The following is a 12,987-nucleotide window of genomic DNA, read 5'->3' as shown; positions in this document are numbered from 1 at the left end:
TTCTTTATAGCGCTTCACCAGTGCCTGACAGGCTGCAAAATTATGTGGCTGTTATTATTTATGTATCCCTCTTAGAACAGTTATCCTATGAGAAACTTGAGCTGTTTTATTTGCTGCTAAGAATCTAAGCTCCTAGAACAGCCACAGGCACATAGCAAGTACTCAATAGAGCATTGTCAAACTTATTGATTGAATGAATGAATGAACGAATGAGCTAATTGCTATCTTAATTTGAGCGATGTATTTTTCATCGAGTTTCTGCCACATGTAGATAAAGTGTTCTGGTGTGGCATTCGACGAATATTTGCTTAAACATTAGACAAATGAATACCTTAGCTTTGATTGAGTTGCATGTCCTATTTTGATGGAAAACCAGTATCTGCCATGTGTCTGCCCCGTTGCATCTGAAGACACTGCCACATATGGTGCCCCCTCTTGGGTCTTCACATTGGTTTTCAAGATAAACAGGGCAAATATTGCCCTCCCCACATACGACAGGGAGTTTGAATGTGGTTTGGCAGAGCTAAACAACAGAGCAGGGGCCGGAGCCACACGTCCTTGTCCCCGGCCCACAGCTCTTAGCACATCTCAGTTTTGCATTTTTTGTCCACAAATCTGCAGCTTCACCCACAGCCTTGGGGGAAAAGCTATGAAATTCGGTTCCATGTGGTCTCTATTTATCTAACATTTCCAATTCCCTCTTCTCTAAAAGCCAATAAAATTCTGAATTTTTCCCACATGAGATTGCGGGTTCTTTGGGAAGAAGAAACGCAAGCATATGGCCCTCAGGAAATCGAATCTGCTTTATGAGATAAAAATTTCCCCTCTATAAATCAGGCTGTGGCATAGCTGTCCTCGCAGCTGCCTTTTACATTTGGGGGCCACAGATGACACACAGGCACATATGCGCTCCTGCCTTGCAAAAAAGAAAAAAAAAATCTAAGGCTGCCCCCCTCCTCTGGAGAGGTCTTTTCCTTCCCCATCTGTTCCCCACGGATGACATTAGCTCCCTTTTTAATTCTTTCCCCCTCGCTGCACACTCTGATGTTACTCGGCAACCCCCAGTGGACCCACGCAGACTTATTTGGTTTCACGTGTAATAGATAAAACAGCAGGGGCTTCTAATCGGAAAATGTTCTGCAAGCTGCAAAAGGGCCACAGAAAACCGCAAAGCTGCCAACTGGGTTCAGGGTTGATTAACACACACTTGGCACAAGTTTGGCACACGACACTGCCCCATCTCCCATGGGGGAGCAGGGGGTTAGTTACATGCTAACAGATGCATGTGGCCAGAGATGCAAGTGGCCAGCAACTTCCCACTGGTTGAAGTCCAGATACTTACAGGTAGTAGACTCCTGCATGGGGCCACAGGTTTAAAGTTGTTGGGGTTCTCTTTCTAATTCTGTCAGGTCTACAGTAACTCTGCTCACACTTGACCTAAGGCACATTGGTTTTGGGCTTTTTTGTTTTGGAAAAACAGAAAAATCTTTTAACTGATGGTTTGCTGATATTACGAATGACAAGTTTTAGTAGCTACGATTCTGGTCTTTCTGACTGCTCCATAGAATGCATCTTTGGGATAGAAGAAAAAATAAGATTTCCATTTTCCTGTAATTGCAAAATTATCATACTCGAGCGAGGCACAGCCAGTGAACGTTTTCTTCAACCCCACAGACTTCATTCCCTTTACCAACTATTTCTAATCCACCTGATCCCTCACAGGAGAAAACCACCATCCACGTCAGTAACTGGGAGCATTTTCAAAACACATTTTCTTATCTTGTATTCAGCAGCTCAACTATTCTATGAGTCCTGTAATGCCACATGGTCTTATTACTTTTTTTTTTTTGCAAAAGATATGATCTTTCAACATTTACGTAGGAGAATATTTCCCATGTGTTTTGTTGTTATTGTTTTAGAATTACCAAAAGACTTTGTGGGGTTTACTTTTTTATCACAATAAAAAAAGAATGTTATGAGCCCATGAGTCAGACCAGCATCTGAGTAAGACTCTGCAGGCTCCATTCCTGGTACATGAAGAGATTCACTCCAGTCCCCAGCCCTCAGTTCTCAGAGGAATTTGAGAGGGATAAAAGTGATACAACTACTTATATTATTGCATAGCCTAGAAACACAGAAAACTGATGTCAACAATACAATCTCAAAATAAATAAATAAATATTAATAAAGGATGCTAAATCCATTCATCCCAGAATGGGTGAAAAGGAGGGATTTTATGTATATGGGGAAGAGGCATCTCACCTACTGGAGAAAATGGCTTGTGGACAGTCACTCAAGACTCAAAGATGCAACCACTGGGAGAGGTGAACTTCGACTGCACTGTCACCAGGAGCCACACCAGAGAACCCAGGCCAGAGCTCTCGGCATGCTCAGGATTACTGCAAATGTGTCCAACAGACTTTGGGAGGGTGGGGAGAACCAGTGACCACCATCTGGGGGTAAAAAGCTACTCAAGCCACAACAGCTATCGAGACCCAGCTGGAGCCCTTCGAGATGCATCTTGGACCTGCTTTTTGGTGAAGGGCTTGTTGACACGTGGGCAGACACCTTCTTTTGAAAATTCTATGGGAACTTTCTTTTTCCTTTACAGGAACTCTTTCTACGCATCAGCTTTTCTGTCGGTTCACGGTGTAAACTGGTTTGCAGAAAAAGGTGTTGCAAATGATCTCATCTAGCTTCTAATTTGGCCACGGCCCCAGAACTGCACAGTCAAGTGAATGAGCAATCACATCGCCCTGCAGTCCTCCACCGGTGTGGAATCATCACTGTGCTTCTTTGGGCCGATAGGTGTGATCTTACTTGAGAAAAGTGTGCAAACACAATGCAGGCTTTTGTGAGGCTCTGTCTCCTCAGCTCTTGGATAGCTCAAGGACTGGCTCTGCCACCTCCTGGTTCCATCTTAGCCTGGCAGCCACTGCTTCCGGTCTGTCACCCAGCTGGACTAATGGCCACCAGTGAGGTCAGCAACACCGCACACCTGAGGAGGGTGAAATCCGGCCCTGAGCCCTTCTGCAAGGAGAGTGCATCCAATGTCCGCTGAGGTGATCTTGAAGTATTGGAATGCTCAAACTAGTCACTAGATGAAGGTCACAGGTCTTGTCCAGCTCTTCGGGTACCAAAGTCCCAGGAGCATCATCATCTGAGTAGCCAGAGTTGGTTACCACACCTCTGCTCCAGACCCGATGTCAATAGGCATGTGCGCACATGATCTGGGACCAAAATGTTAGAGTCTGTAAACAAGTCAAAATAACACCTGGCATTTTGCCAGGGGAATGTTAGAGTTCGTAAACAAGTCTGGATGGTGCCTGGCAAAATGCCAGAGGGAGTGGTTTGAGAAGTAACAAAAACAAGCCATTAAGGGTGGAGATTCCTTATTGGTTGACTGATGTATCTAGTTTATGCTAATTAGATAAGCTGTGTGGAATGTATAAATACTGCTCCTGTCCTGAAATAAACGGCTTCCACTCCTGCTGTATCAACATCCACAAGTTATTCGTCACCCCCCGGTTATTTTGCTGCAGCTGGACTGCGGCACCAAAAGTCCTTCCTGTGTGTACTGCTCTGACGTATCACCACGTCTTAGAGGCTGCAGTGAACAGACAGACCTTTCCAAGCCACCCAGAGCTCTGACCTATGGATGGAGGAATTGCAGAGCAGTGGGGGTGGGGTAGGTAGAGGCAGCACCCATGACACTCATGATGGTCTTGAAAGAGACTGCCAACTGCTTGACACAGTTCCCATCAAGAAGTAGGTCTAGGTCCCCTCCCTTGAAACCTAAGCTCTGTACCTCCTCCGACCAATGGATGCAGTGGAAAGGATACTCGGTTTCCTGAGGTGAGGTCATGAAAAGACCAGACAGCTCCACCTGCTTCTCCAAGATCGCTTGCTCTCTGGAAGCTTCTTTTCTGGATGCTTCTCAGAATGCAGCCTGCACTGCATGGAGCCCCAGTCCCCCAGGGGGTGGGGTGGTGGGGAGCCAAGAGCCATACTGTGGTGGCCTTCCCCCACCTGCAAGTTCAGCCACTAGGCCTGTGAGTGGAGCCACCAGCCCCAGTTCACCTAGCACCCAGCCATTTGCAGCACCCCAGGCACCTGGATCTCTCTAAGGACATGGCAGAGCAGGGGTCGTCACGCTGTGAACTCCACAAACACAGCAGCATGGTGGCTGGTTTCATGCCACCGTGTGGTAGATTGTTGTGCAAAATAGTAACCAGAGCATACGTCAAGGTGAGGGTTGAACGTTAAAAAAGACCTGTGTGCATTCCCAGAGTGAGACACGCCCAGCCCCCTGTGCACCTCCCCAGGCCTCAGTCAAATCTATTGGGTCAGACAGGAGACAAGCGTCTTTTCCATCCTCCTGTTGGGCCAGTGGCTCACCAGTGAGTGCTTTCTAGACTCTGCGGCAATCAGCACTCAGTTGCTCCCACTCTGAACAAAAAGCCTCCTGTGACTTCCTCTCCACTTGCCTGTCCCCCACTGTACCTCCGACTTCTTCTTCTTCCAACCTCCCCTCACCTGCTCTTCAGCAGAACTGGCCTCCTCTCTGATCCATAAATATACTAGGTATGTTCCCACCTCAGGGCCTTTGCCCATGCTGTTCCCCCTGCCTGGACACCCCTCCCTCCCATATGTCTCCCTTAGTTTATTCAGATCTTTATTCAGAACTACTTCCTCAGTGGGGCCTCTGTGGCCATCCTCTCTAAAAGCACAAATCCCCCACTACAACTCACACACCCCTCTTCTTACTTAATTTTTCTTCTGAGTACTTCTAAGTACTTATATTTGGCTTATTCCTGTTATTTATCATCTGTCTCCCCCCCCCCCCAACTAGATGTTCAATATGGGATAATTCCCCAGGGCTCAGAAGAGCAACTGACCCCAGGAAAGCAGGAAGTCAGTATTTATTGCAAAAAAATAACTACATATTATGCAACAAAGGTTTGCTTTTGCTACTATCCTGAGAAACAAACAAACAGATATGTGCCTATCACAAAAAAAATATTTGTTAGGTCAATAGACAGAAGACATGAAGAATGGTGGTTTCTCACTGCCTTCAGGAAAGAGCATGAGCATCATCCCACTGTGATGTCCCTCCACCCACCCGGCCTCCTCTCCACCCCACTGCTGGCCTCCCTCCTCTGCCAGCCTGGAGGGTATAGCGGGGGGGGTATATTCTAGCACATGGAAACTTCCTTCTGGCGAGTTCCTCCACCTGAGATGTCCTTCATCCACCTCTTTATGGACTGAACACTATGTTTGTCTTGAAGGACCAGCTGGGGCACCCCCTCTTCTTTGCTGCAGTGCCTTTCATGTCCCGTTCATTCCACCTGCATCCATCTATGTCACTTCTCACAGGTGTCGAGGTCCCTGGGTGCCTGCCCCAACTCCCTCATCCGCCTGAGACCCCCTCGGAGAGCAGGGGCCGCATGTGCCTATTTCCTGATCTTGGCATCCTCGCCCATAGACAGCTGTCGGTCTAAAGGGGGATGGGAGACTGTGGGCTGGGTGGAGGGGTAAGGTAGGAGAGGAGGTCAGGAGATCTAACTCCATGGCCAGGTGGTAGGATTGGGTCTGAGTCTGAGAAGTACTGCAATAGCAGCCGAGAAAACCAGCACATGCTAGTGATAGTGGAAAGAACATAGAACTTGGAATCAAAGGTCTTGAGCTCATCTGGGTGTGGTGGTACACACCTGTGATCTCAGTGGCTTGGGAGGCTGAGGCAGGAGGATTGTGAGTTCAAAACCAGCCTCAGCAACTTAGTGAGGCTTTAAGAAACTCAGCGAGACCCTGTCTCCAAGTAAAATATAAATTTTTTATATTTTAATATAAAAATATTATATTTTTATAATATTCTATGAATAGGACTCAGTGGTTAAGCTTTCCTGGGTTCAATTCACAGTACTACTACTACTACTACTACTACTACTACTAATAATAATAATAATAATAACAATAATTGCTCATCTAACTGTCTCTGTGAACAATTTGTTTAATTTCTCCCAGCCTTGGATTCTTTATCTGCAAAAATGTTTATGGCAGAAGGATATTGTGTGCATGGAAGAATATTACGTTTTTTTAGGGAGTGGTCCCAGCTACTTGGGAAGCTGAAGGTAGAAGGAACATAAATTTAAAGGCAGATTGGGTAATTTATCCAGATTCTGTCTTAAAATAAAATTTAAAAAGGACCAGACATGTAGCTCAGTCCTCGAGAATTTGCCTAGCATATGATAGGATGGGTTCAATCCCCAGTACTGAAAAAAAATTTTTTTGAGAGGGGGGAGTGTAAACCTGAAAACACTATGCAAACAAATCTGTAAGTGATTGAACCCCAACAGTGAAATTAGCAAGGGTGCAATTCAGGTTGTGGCCAGTGGATGGCAGCAGCAGGCAGGGACTTTGCCCCAAGGTCCTTTGAAATAAGGCAGCCTTAGAAGCAGAGAGAAAGGGATAAGTGAACTGGGTTTCCAGAGATAAGTGCGCTCTTTTCTGCCCAGGTCCCCTGACCATGAAGGAATTGTCTTCTGCCCTGGTGTGGGATCTGGCCATGGCTGAACCAAACCCCAGACACCTCCCTGTGAGTGTCCCCAGATTTTTTTTTTTACAGACCATGCTAACCTGCAATTTTTAGTACACAGCATGGGTTTTAGGTTTCTCACTGACCTTATTATACTCTAACTTTCACCATAATCTATTATCATTATCATCATCATCATCATCATCATCATCATTATTATCATATTATTTGTGATGTTGGAACCGAGGGGTATTTTCCCACTGAGTTACATCTCCAGCCCTTTTTATTTTTTAATTTTGAGACAGGGTCTTGCCAAGTTGCCCAGGCTGGCCTCAAACTTGCAATCCTCCTGCCTCGGCCTTCCAAGTCTCTGAGATTACAGGTGTGTGTCGCTACACCCAGTCAGCCACAAATTGGGGGGATAAATTAGGCAGGCGGAATTATCCCCCATCTCCCACCTCACCATTTTAGCCCTGAGGAAACTGAGGCCTAGGAAGGTTACTTTTAAGATCACCCAGAACACATAGGAAAAGTTAGAATTCACATTTTAATCGCGGGATTTCTAGTTTGGATACCATCACACCGTCATTCCATCACTTTCTCTGTTTGGTTGTCCACACAGCCAGCAATTTGGGGGCTCTTGCTGTGAAGCCACCATAGGCCCCTCCCCTGGCCTTGGCCTGCTGATGTCCCCTGGCCCCTTTCCCTCAGTCTGGGCCTCAGTCTACTTTCCTCTACGCAGGCTGCAGTTACCCCCTCCTTAGCCTCCTGTTCCCAAACTAGCAGCTGACAAGTGCTCTGTCTCCCCATGTCCCCTAGATCTCCACTGATATTCAAAACTGGTTTTATAGCTAAGCAATCCTGAGACACAGCCAGGAAGAGGATTTCAAAGAATAAAATAAAAAGCAGAGAAAGGCAATGTTTGTTTAAGGGTACTTTAAAGATGTCTAGTTGGATTTCTTTCCCCCCACAGAGCTGGGGAATCAAACCTGGTGCCCGCACATGTAGACAAGTGCTCTCCCTTTGAGCTACACCCTCAGCCTGACTTCTTGGTCTGAAATCTCTGACTCCTTTGCTAGATGGCCTTCAGGAGCCCCAAGTACCTGGAGCTTTCCTGGCTCTGAAGGTCAATCTCCTTCCTCTCATCCCTTCCCTAGTCCTCTTAGTAGTTCCCCTTTACCCTTGGACTATCCGTTACCAGAGTTCCAACTGCAGTCAGAAAATGTTAAATGGAAAATTCCAGAAACAAACAATTTGCAAGTGTGACATAATTTTTATTGTAATGTATTGTCATACTTGTTCTATTTTATGATTCTTAATCTCTTACGGTGCTTAAACTTATAGATTAAACTAAGTATATACAGGAAAAAAACATAGTATATACAGGGTTCAGGATTCTTTGTGGTTCCAGGCACCTGGTGGGGGTCTTGGGACATTGGCCCTGGATAAGGGGAGCTGCCGTAGGCCTCTCCATCTGGAACAGAGGCCGACAGGGAAGCAGGCCGACATTGTTCGAGGATGTCCTAGGAGCCAGGCACTATGCCTGCCTTTGACTCACAATAACCTTGAGAATGAAGCATTTATCTTCCTTGACTAATTCAGGAACTGAGGTTCATGGATAGGAATGGATTTGCCCAGATGTGCACAGCTCCTATGTGATGGGCTGGGGCCGCTGGCTCAGAGCTGTTTTCTCTGCAATCACGTGATCATACAGCAGGTGACCAACAGCATGGTCTCCCTCTCTGGGAGGCATATAGCCCTTGGGGGGACTTCCAGGGTGGGAACTCTCAGGAGCTCAGGTTCACCCAGGAACCGTCACTGTCTGGTCAATTCTGTCCCCTGCTGTGTGGGTGGGAAACACAAGAGGGGAAAGCAAACTCGTCTTTTGCCTGGGAGGACTTCACACTTGGCAGAGGAAGAGCTCTCGTAGGAAGAAGGTTTTCAACTGGAAAAGAGCTTGTCTCCTGCCGTGGAATTCACTGGTGGACGATGACAGGAGGCTGCTCTTGCGAAGACACCCAGCACATCCCCAGGCAGGGACGACACCTCTGGAATCTGATGCGGATGCAGCTCTTGATCTTATCCTAGATACAACCAAGCCCGACATCCACAGGACCTGGCTGCAAAGAGACCCATGGTGCAGCCTTTCTGATAAGCACTGAAGCCAGTTTTTAGTAAAAAGTGCTACACATGGGGCTGCTTTTTTGAGTTTCTCCCTTGAATCTGTGGGAAGGCATTGTGAGGGCACAAGTGGCTGGACTGGAGAGGGGAGGGGCATTCTATAGCTCTGTGGGTAGGACTTAGTGATCCCTGTGTAGGGGCAAGCCAGGTGTAAGAGGCAGAAATGACGGCTGGGAGGTCTCAGGATGAAGCCAGAGGGTCCCAGGGTTTGTAGCACAGGTCCAAGGAGCTGAGGATTGGGCACTGGGTTGGCAGAGGTGGGCAGATGCATCCCTAGAACCTTCTTCAACTGAATTGTAGAGAGATCCCTTTTGAATTTTGTTCTCCTCTGAAATCTCACAATTCAAGAAATTCAGTAGGATGTGAATCAGAAAATGGAATTTGACCACCGTGTCCTCTAGACCTAAATCTTGCTAGAGAGTTCCCTTGGCATAGGAGGAAGTGGAGCTGGACTTTCAGCATGTTGCTAGCCAGGGATCTCATCCAAAAGCAAGACCTCTGAGAACGTTTTTGTCTTCCTCCTCCGTTTCTTGGTCTCTTCCTGTTAGTCCATCTCCCAGGAGGATTAGTTTGAATTAAAAAAATGATGGGTGGAGATAGAGGAGGAGGTAGGCCTTAGACTACTGAGAAGCTGGACCGAGTCATCGACCAGATGTTCTCCTGAAACACTGGCACTCACAGGCAGGACTGCACCCACCCTCCATCCTTGGAGCTGTTACAAAGCCCACTTAGAGTTAAAAATCAACCAAAACCCAGTGAATTCCATAGATAAATAATAGAATAGCAACACCAACCAAAGACAGCAGAAAGACAGTTCTTATCCCACTACACAGGGACCTCATTCCAAAAGACATACGCTCAAACACACTATTTTGATAAATAAAATGAGATTGCATCATTTATTGAGAAGGGTACCAGGATATAAGGCTCTGAAACACCTCTTTGGAACATGGATTATTCTGAACTAAAAGCCACTGAGAATGAGCAGAGGCAGGAAAAGCTCTAAACATAGGGCACCAAGATTCCTTTTGGGAGGGAAAGTTACATTGATAAAGGAAGCATTCATTCATTGTGAAAGGCTACTCCCTTTCCGGTACTGAGTTCAGTCTAGAAACAGATCTTTCATTAAGCAGCCCTTGTTTAACATACCTTTCCTGGTCATCCCATGACTTGCTTTCCCCCAACCCCCAGGATCCCTCAGCCCCTTTTTATTTACTTAGCCTAATGTGGTATATAAGCCTGGTTCTAACCACCCCTCCTCACCAGGTGCTCCCCTATGCACATGTTCATGAACTTCGGTGTTTTCCTCTTGTTAATCAGTCTTTTTCCAATGTAATCACAAGGCTGGAGTACCTAAGAAGGGTAGAAGAAAAAGATTTTATTTTTCTCTCTTACAATTGGGTCCTGATTTTTCATATTTCCATGGCTTGTCCATACCATGATTTACCTATTAATTTTTTTCTTAGACATTTACATTATTTCCAATTTCAGTTTAATATTGTAGTATATAAGCTTATAGTCAAATCTTAGTCCTGATCCTTCATTTTTTTTCTTATGAAAAAAATTATCCTTGTGGACTTGGGTCAGAATAAAAATATTTCCAATGCTTCTGATTCACATGACACATTGTCCACCAGAAATCACACTTATTTGCATTTCTACTAAAGCATTTTTACCCACATCAACACTGGGTGTTTTTTTTTTAAATGAAAATTGAAAACGTATCTGTGTTAAGATGGGCATCTCTGTATAAATAAACTGTATTTTCAAGAATTCTTATTTAATTGGATCTTTTTGTTTTTTTAGTTTTTTAGTGGACACAATATCTTTATTTTATTTTTATGTGGTGCTGAGAATCGAACCCAGTGCCTCACACATGCTAGGCGAGTGAGCTACCACTTGAGCCACATCTCTAGCCCCTTAATTGTGTATTTTATTTTGTTAATTTCTCCTTTTAGGACCTTGACCCATATTATTAAGAAGGTGTCTATCTTTTCTTACTACATTTACAAGAAAAAATAATTTATTTACTTTATATTGTTATTATATTTATATTATTTATTTATGTTATATATTATTTATATTATATTATATTATTTATATTAATGTGATGCTAAGGATCAAACTCAGTGCCTTACACATGTTAGGCAAGTGCTTTGCCTCTGAGCTACAGCCCCAGCCCAAGAAAAAATTAATTTAAAGGATATTAAGCCTTTGTCAAGTATCTTGCAAATAATTTGTCTCTTTTAGTACTTGGCCTTTAAATTTTTAAATAGGTTTTTACATACAAAAGTTTAGAATTTTGCAGTCATACCTATGAATCCCTTTCTTTTTCATGGTTTCTGCCCTTGAAGACATGCTCATGACTCCCAATTAATTTAGACGTGAGAGGAGGAGAGTTAAAGTCTCAAAAAAAAAAAAAAAGAACAGAAAGCAGCTTTCCATTTGGTCTGTGAGAGCACTGGAAAAACTATCAGGCAAATGAGAGGAAGAGGAAGCAACCTGTCTTAAAAGCAGAGGCACGCTGGGTAGGGTGGTGCGTGCCTTTAATGCCACAGAGGCTGGGGCAGGAGGGTGGCGAGTTCAAGACCAGCCTGGGCAAACTAGAGACACCCTGTCTCAAAAAATAACAAGGACTGAGGATATAGCTCAGTGGTAGAGCATTCCAGGGTTCAATCCCTAGTACCCAACTCCAAAATTAAAGAGAGAGAATAGATGGATCGATTGATCAGAAGTAAACTGAACAATGATTGTCACCAGGGCTGGCTTTAGACGGGTGGCTGGTGGGTTAGTCACTTACAAGCAAAGAAGCTACAAGCTAATTATTTCTCAGAGTCTACATATACTTTAGGGGGAAAATGTGTGCCTTAAGCTTACTTTATTATTTTTTAAAATTATTACAGAAAAAGTTGGTGTCCTTTAACAGAATTTCGAACTTCACAGAAGTTGATATATTAAAAAAGGGACTTTAGCCCCCGACATTCGTGTCAGTAAAGGTGAATGCTTGCCTAGCATGCATGGGGCCCTGGTTTCAATTCCCAGCACCACACACATAAACACAGATTGATAATAATGTAAATTATTGCCTTTAATAATTTTGCAAACCCTATGGTAATGATGGTGCTTTATGGCTAGGATATCTATATTTTTGGGTGAAGTTAGACTCATGTTTGATGTTTCTTCTATAAGCTGATAATTTATATCCTTTGCCCATTTTAAAAGCTTTTTTTTTTCTCCTTGATGATTAAAAATTTATGTATAGGCAAGAAATAATGTAAAAAATGAAAAGACGTGACAAAATATTTGCAATATATGTGAAAATTATAATTTTACATTTTTTTATGTAGTCAATGATGTTCATCTTTTTTTTTTATTACTTTGGGATTGTGTGATACATGTAGTTAGGCCTTCTGTACCCAAAGATATAAAAACGTCTTTCTATATTGTCTTTTAAGCAGTATTACAGTTTTATAGCATTGAAAATTTTAATCCAATTGTCATCTGTCATCATGAGTGTTGTGAGTGAGGGGTTTATTACACAACAGGAGGTGAATACGTTATTTAGGCTTCCTTTCACACAGCAGTAGCAATCCACTGCTTTGACTTCATTGCATTTCCTGGGCAACTTTCTGACAGATAATATCTGTTTCTGTATCTGACGTTGAGAAACAAAACCTAAAAAAGCACTACTTTTAAAACTTTTGCTCACTGTGTCCTGATGAATCTTCAAACTGAAAACTTCCCTTGGAAATCTGTTCCTGGGCTCTCCGTGTTTCCTGTGCCGGATCTCACAGGGCATCCTTTTCAGAAGACACCCATCTCTGCATCACTCTCTCCCAGTGTCACAAATTTCCTCTTTTTCCCCTCCCTGTTCTCTTGTTCTCTGTTTTTCCCTCTTGCTCCCTTTCTTTCACCATCTGCAATGTTGACCACCTTAGATATTTTTCTATCTGGTTGGTTTTCATAGGTTCCGTGCCTCTTACATGTTTTGCAACAAGGTTTTATTTACCTAACGGTGAATTTCAAGAGTTGTAAAATATGTGCTAAACAGAAGATTTGGAGATTTTTAAGCATTTACAGCTGAGACTCAATTTGTGTTTCTTCCTTTTTATAACATAAACAATTTTAGAACATTAAAAATATCTTTTCAGGAAAGAGGAAAAAATCCATTCCTAATCATTTCATGTGTATACATTTTCCAGTATTTATCATCATAGGATAAATATTTTCATTTTTCTATTCACTTAAGAACAGCTACCCATGTTTCTAGG

The sequence above is a fragment of the Marmota monax genome, unplaced genomic scaffold (assembly GCF_021218885.2).
Source record: "Marmota monax isolate L192 unplaced genomic scaffold, Marmota_monax_Labrador192_F-V1.1 WCK01_AAM20220418_F8-fsc00087, whole genome shotgun sequence".
Lineage (NCBI taxonomy): Eukaryota > Metazoa > Chordata > Mammalia > Rodentia > Sciuridae > Marmota > Marmota monax.
Note: the sequence above shows the minus strand (reverse complement) of the source record.